This window comes from Triticum dicoccoides, chromosome 1A (assembly GCF_002162155.2).
Source record: "Triticum dicoccoides isolate Atlit2015 ecotype Zavitan chromosome 1A, WEW_v2.0, whole genome shotgun sequence".
NCBI classification, from domain to species: domain Eukaryota; kingdom Viridiplantae; phylum Streptophyta; class Magnoliopsida; order Poales; family Poaceae; genus Triticum; species Triticum dicoccoides.
This window is the reverse complement of record NC_041380.1, coordinates 22616151-22623367: the sequence shown is the minus strand read 5'-3', so window position 1 is coordinate 22623367 and position 7217 is coordinate 22616151. Positions and strand designations below refer to the sequence as shown.

The window sequence follows — 7217 nt, the reverse complement described above, 5'->3', positions numbered from 1 at the left end:
AACTTCAAGGCCAAGATCGAGAAAGCCGCCTGACATCCAAAATTATAGGACTAAAAGATGCATTACGCATTTCAGATCAATTTATTTTCAACTGATTTAAAATAGAATGATTGTGCTTAAAACAACATAAGTAGGCTGACCTGAAGTACTTGGTGCAAATTATCTTGAGGGGCCATTCACACATTGAGCGAGGCATGGGATTTTGGCGGCCTCATCTGTCCCTGTAGAATAATTGCCAGAAATAATTGTGTGTACTCAAATCGGTGTACAAATAGCTAAAACAGGAAGCAACGACCACCGGCCAAGTTAATATAACCAGACTCAGTAGACAAAAATATTATGTACAGATCCAAACTTTAGACGTGGTTTACTTGATACATCTGTATTTAGACAAATCTAAGACAAAAAATTTGAAACGGAGGGAGTATGTGTTAGTTATATTTTGCATGTACATACCAAGTACACAACAATTTCCTTTTGTATGATGCAAAGTACACTTCATTGGGTCATTCTAAGCTTAAAAGTAAACTGGAAATTGTTGGGTCATTCTAAGCTGAAAATTTCTTTATATTTTCCAAAAGGGTCACTCTAGGCTTAAAGTACCAGTCTTTACAAGTAGAGATCATACATATTGTCATGAAAATCTGATACGGTTTTCTGTACATATAAACATCACTAATCTGGGTCCTGGCTGCTGTATAAAATAGAAATAATGCAATTCAGTTGTTGTACAACTAAAGTATTTCATACGGGCTTAATTATTTTGGCTGGGAACAGTTCTTAATTCTGATTAGGAAACAATTATACACTCTATTAACGTTAATAGAAGAAATCTAAGAAGATGGTATATACTAAACTGTCAAAGTACAAAATATTCAGATTCTAGGCTTAATACAGAGGGGCAGAGGATTAGCTATACAATGAAGATAATGTGGAATTTAGCTGTGTCTATGAAGAAACAACAGATAACACACAACATCCAAATTTCCCATTGAGAAACGTCATCTGACTTCATTGGCACATGCTACAAGTCTACAATCAGCAAATATTGGATCAGGTAAACTCGAAAATAGTCTCATGTAAACATCAAAGCTAGAATCCAAATCGCTGAAGCCTCATGTAAACGGTTAGCTTGCAGCAAAGTGACCTTGTTGTCTAGTGTTTAACACTGAAACTCTAGTTTAATATGCGATCCAAATATTTCAAAGCAACAGTTAAGCATCAAGACTGTAGAGTGTTGTCGATTCAAAAAAGAAGCATACAAAGACTATGCTACCATTTTCCATTATATAGTATATACACTACCAAATCCATAATGTCTAGTCTTAGCCAATCTAGCTCATTACAAGCCGTTATTGCTGGTGTGGAGTTGAACTTAAAATGTAATAAGAGGGTTGTGCTTATTTAACCAGCACTCAGTTAAAAAAGAAAAAATATGAAGCAGTGGTTCCTGAAACCTGACCGTGTGTGTGCTCCTCTGGTCTAACTTAACACCAGTGCTCTGTTTCAGTTTGTGCGTGCTCTATGCTTGTCATGGATGGGACAGTCACCTCCATAACCAGTCGGTCTTCATGATGTGCATGGTACAGCGAGTAGAGGTAAGATTGGGATCGAGGCAGAGAGAGCAAGGGAGAGAGAGTAACCTGTAGAACCAGCATGCGCCGCTACACTGTCGAGGTCATCGTGCCGCCCATCGGCCCTTGCTCCTAAGGCCTGGCTTCCCATGCTCTTGTTCTCCAAGTCTCATCCCCAGTCAGCCCGTCCACACTCTCGCACGACCGGGAGGCGGTGGCTGACTTTGCTCCTTGACTCAGCACAAAAACTTAATGTACACGGACAATTCATTTTTCTACGAATTTGAGCTGGAGAAAATCCTTATAAGGAGAACATAAAGACAAACCACAATACAATAGCATAATTCACAGACATTAACACCATATCAACGTCTAGGCTTGGTCTAATCGCGTCCTAAAAATTCCTCGCCCTTAATCTTCCAACTTCATACCACGTAAGAAAAACATTTGGCAGCCCTAACCCTAGTGTCAAGCAACCAGGCAGGCAAGCACGAAAGCAGGGCGTAACGTAGTTGAACTGAGGAGAAGCATGGGACGCCGGACATACCTGGCAGCGCGGCCTATCCCTGCTCCACTCCCTTGATTTCCTCGGGGAAGGCGTAGACACGTAGTTCACGGTGAGGATGCAACCAAAGAGCTCGGCGCCATCCATGTTGACCATGGCGGCGGCGGCGTCCTCGCGCTCCAGGAACGTGACGAACCTGAAGGAGCGGTGCTTCTGTGTGGCCTAGTCGAGCGGCGTCTTGACGTCCTTGACCTCCCCGAACAACACGAATGCCGCATGCAGGATCTTCTCGTCCACCTCCTCCGCCAGTCCACCTACAATGACGAAACCAGGGACGTAGCTCGGCTTAGTTTTCCATCGCACGTGAACAAGAAAAGGCAAGGTCCTTCCGCAGCCGGGGAAGCAATCAGGAGAGCAGCCGGGGGCGAACCATGCGCATCTCGCAGAGGAATTTCGTCGAACAGCTGGCGAGCGACCGAGCGAGGATAGCGGCGATGGAGAAGAGGTTGGTGAGGGAGGATGGTGCTACCGCGTACGTACGTAGAGGGTGTTCTTCTGCACTGGCTGATTCATGGCGGCAGCGGCGATGAAGTTGCGGGGTCGGTAGGAGCCGGGGATGGCTCGCGAGATGGAGGTGGGGGAGCCGGCGCTTGATGGGAGAGGACAAAGGAGGAGGGGGCTCCGCAAGCCGCGTGGCTGCACATTGCGAAGGTGCAGGCCTCTAGAGTCTAACCCCCGTGGGTTGTGGTTGGCGAAGACAATCTGGAGCGCATCGGGCGAGTCAGACGTCGATGACATCGATGGCGCCAGACTGCCGGAGCACGTCTAGCAGATCGAACGTCGTCGACATCGGCCATGAATCCCATGCATGTCAATAGATGGGCTCGATTAGCAAAGCCGCCGCCCAACGCCGGCCAGATCGGTGGCGCCACGATTCCGCGCAAGTCATCAGGTTAGCTCGATCAGCAAGCAGGTCCCAACTGTACGAGAAAGGCCGCGTGATCGGTTTCATTGGCCTTTGTGTCACCTCGACCCGCAACAATTTGGATGCTCCCCTGCCTCCATGGATCCCCTCCTCTCTCTGCCTGAGCCGATATTTATGGAAGAGGTTAGGGAAGGCGGCGTGGGATTCCTGTTCGACTCCAACAGAGGGTCTGTATCGCGAGAGGGACGGACAAATTAACTGCGCTAGCGAGGCAGAGGTTCGGAGGGAGCAGGCCCACCTAGGGACGACAACCAGGCCAACGGAGACAGCAGCCAGGGGGACGGACGAAAAAACTCATAGCGATCGAGGTGGGACGTGTGGGCGACGGTGAAGCCAACAAAATTTAGTACCACCTCGCATATGTTTTGAAATTCAAACTGAAAGCGTAAAATCACGGGAAGAAGCGTATTGTGACGGTGAATCCGACAAAGTCAATCCGTGCTTTATTATTATTAGGGAGATAATTGTTTCCTTTGATGTACTTGGGAACAGATGAGTTTTCGTGTCATCTCTACCTCGGAAAAGGGGGAGAAGTACTACATGTCAAAGCCTCAGATCTAATGTTGATTTATATTGCTTCTAGATTACAGATTTCTTATATTTAGTAAATCTGACATTGCAATCCCGCAAGAAAAGGGACACTGTAGTTATGCAATACAATCTTTTATATATAGTGTCCATTGTTAAATGAATTTAATAATGATCCTTGGATGTATGTCTTAATGTCAATAATGCAATGTTGAACGTTTGTGTTGGAGATGCTGACTTATTGTTATTGTAGTAATAGTTCTCTTTTGTTAGTTAGCTACTTCTGAAAATATTTATATGGTTGATTCTTCATCCGATCGTGCTGTGTTGGTTAAAACTAGAGAACAGTTTTGAAAATTACTTGATGGTTAAAGCATTTACCATATATATATATATATATATATATATATATATATATATATATATATATATATAAGATAATTAGTTGTTGGTGGTTTACCTTGATGACCTGGCACTTTAACGGACACAACATATTTCAAATTCATTGCATGCAAGTTATCACCTAATTATGAAGGATTGATGGAATATTATTCATATTTGCTATATAGGATAAAAAAATTGAAAACTATTACCTGATATTAAGAATTTCCAGAATGCTTATTTTTCTATACATATTTTCCAGTCAACCAAGAATGCAAAAATGCAAGAAAAATGTTATACTAAACTTCTACGAAGTATAATTACGTTTACTTCTAGCCCGTGCAGATGCACGGGTTGATGACTAGTCTATTTAAGGGTAGTATAAAAGGACAACTTTTTTGTGAGGGAGGTAAAAGGACAACTTGCATAATGCAGACGATCCTGTCAAATAAAAAACGCATCTAACACATCCAACTTTTGCTAAACAAACCAAGAAAAAAATAATGTAAAAAAACAAGGGAGCGGCTAGGGAGCGGCCGGGTGCTCCCTAGTATTCCCTGGCAGCCGGCCATAAAAGGAAGGATTTGGTCCCCCCCTGACAAAAAAGGAAACCCACCTGCCCGCACTGTATCACGCGAATTGCATGCCCACCCTCCCCACAAGCCAACTCCCCCTGGTCCCCCCGTCACGTGACTCCCAGCCGTTCCCTTCTCCTAAGCAAACCAGCCCCGAATCCCCATCTTCTTCTCCCCCAAGCCTCGTTCCCAGATCTACATACCTCGGCTCACCCTGCAATGGCGACATAGGAGGGGTGCCAGTCAAAGGAAATTGACAAAAAACTGAAAGAAAATACAAAGCAAGGACGCACAGGGAGATCAGGTTTGCCCAACTCTTCCATATAATTTGCCTGGGATTTGCCAAAAGTACCTACTCATGTCCCTGTTGATACTTCCTGTAATTTTTTGATTATTTTGTTCAAGTTTATACGAAAAAGACTACATATACTCATCTAAATTGTGCTACAACTCCTTTTTTATGAGTGCTAGTAAAAAAATAGATCTTTGTGCGGTTATTTTTATCCCAAAAATTACTAGGATTTAGGATCTTCTGTGAGCAAATTCTGTTGATTTTGAGAGCAAATTGTGATGTTATTTCAAGCAATGAAAAAACTGTGATTGAGAAACAGGGCTAGGATAGCTTTGTCTGCAACATTAGTGAAAACCCTTGTTCTGAGCAACTACATTACTTACTTTAGGCAAAAGCTATGTTCCTTGTAAGCAAATGCTATGGTTTTTAAGGCAAAAAAGAACTATGTTGGTTTCAAGAAGATAAACTGTAGGTATTGTTGATCTACTGTGCTTATTTTTGCCCTTATGTTTATCCCAAGAATTCCTAGGATTTATAAACAGATCTTTAAGCAAATTCTGTTGATTTTGAGAGCAAATTGTGATGTTATTTCAAGCAACGAAAAACTGTGATTGACAAAACAGAGTTAGGATAGCTTTGTTTCATGAAACCTTTTATGTGGTCTCCAACATTAATGAAACCCACCTGGTCCTGAGCAACTACCTTACTTACTTTAGGCAAAAGCTATGTTCCTTTTAAGCAAATCCTATGGTTTTTAAGGCAAAAAAGAACTCTGCTGGTCTCAAGAGTATAATCTGTAACTACAGTTGATCTACTGTGGTTATTTTTATCCCAACAATTCCTAGAATTTATAAAGACATCTTTAAGCAAATTTCTGCTGATTTTGAGAGCAAATTGTGATATTATTTCAACCAACGAAAAAACTGTGATTGACAAGCAGGGCAAAGATAACTTTGTTTCATGAAACCTTTTAGGTGGTCTGCAACATTAGTGAACACCCTTGTTCTGAGCAAGTACCTTACTTACTTTAGACAAAAGCTATGTTCTTTTAAAGCAAATGCTACAGTTTATAAGGCAAATAAGTACTGTGTTGGTTTCAAGGAAATAAACTGCTGATACTGTCATCAGCTTTTCAGCATCTACTGAGTATCCTAAGCAACTTATACGAGATACTGCATATTACTACAACAAGAAAAAAATGAATGAAATAAAAAAAGTTCCCAGTAGTGAATATTACCTTCAAGGAAAAACGGTTGAACACTGTTTCCTGCTTTAAACATCGACATGTTATGAATAGTAGGATGCTCCAGTTGCATTCTGAAAAAGTATGTTTGTTTTGGAATGACCATACTAAGTGCCTAATAATGATTCTGCAAAGAAGGATCATATAGAAAACGGAAAGACAAAAAGGAAAATAGCAAATGAAAACGGTCTTGTGCATAAAAGATAAATGTTCTGTTCCTCCCAAAACAAAGCAACTGAAAAACTTATTTGAACACAAAGAGTGCATCACCCTTGGCTACTCCTAAAAAATCGAACATATAACAATATACTCTCGATATCAGTCATGTTGACACAAGTTTCGCAAAAGCTAAAAAGATGCACTTTGATGAAGAAATAATCTTCTCCATCCTCCTTGCTTCACCAAAACCTTGATTTCACATGGTGAACTGTTGCTCTCCTGTGAACATTTAGAAAACCAAAGAAATTACATCACGAAAAAAATACATATGTTGTAAGAAACTACTGTTGATATATTGTGCCCAGATAAATGAAAACATGTGTAGAGAAAGAAGCAACTTGTCTTTGGTTTTTCATGCATGTATGCTTACTGTATTTTCTAGCAAACGCTCTGGTAAAAAAAGAAAATCGCATCAAGCTGAAATGTTGTTCTCTTATTAATTTTCTTGCCTACACTCTGTGTTTTGGATGCTTACTTGATTCACCTGACTTGCTTCATCAACTTGGTGTGTGCAGGGTGGAGATGATTGACCTAACTGAGTTTCCAGCGGAAATTGACCCTCAAATGCAAAATCCTGACAGCAGTAATCTTGGAGAACATGTATTCTGCACACAGCACAACAACCCCCGCGGTGGTGCTCAGTCTCCTAATCCTATGCTTACACAAAATGTTGCAACACCTGTGACGGGCACAGTGGACAGGGCTGAGCACTCCACTAACAATGGGTGGACAACGAGAGGTGCAACTGTGCCTGGAGAAGAAGCAACGGATACGGATGCGCACACAATTGATGTCATAGCGACTGCAGATGAAACTGGGGGCACTATTGGAAATGGTTTGGTAGGCTTGGAAGGTGAAAACGATGATGAAGCTTGGTCACAGCCTAAGGAGCCATATGTTGGAATGAGGTTTGAC

General features: G+C 41.9%; 1 pseudogene; it reads right to left on the bottom strand.

Moving 5' to 3' along the window:
* Positions 1-1706: 1706 nt before the first annotated feature.
* On the bottom strand, positions 1707-2652 carry LOC119350217 (annotated as a pseudogene).
* Positions 2653-7217: the final 4565 nt, after the last annotated feature.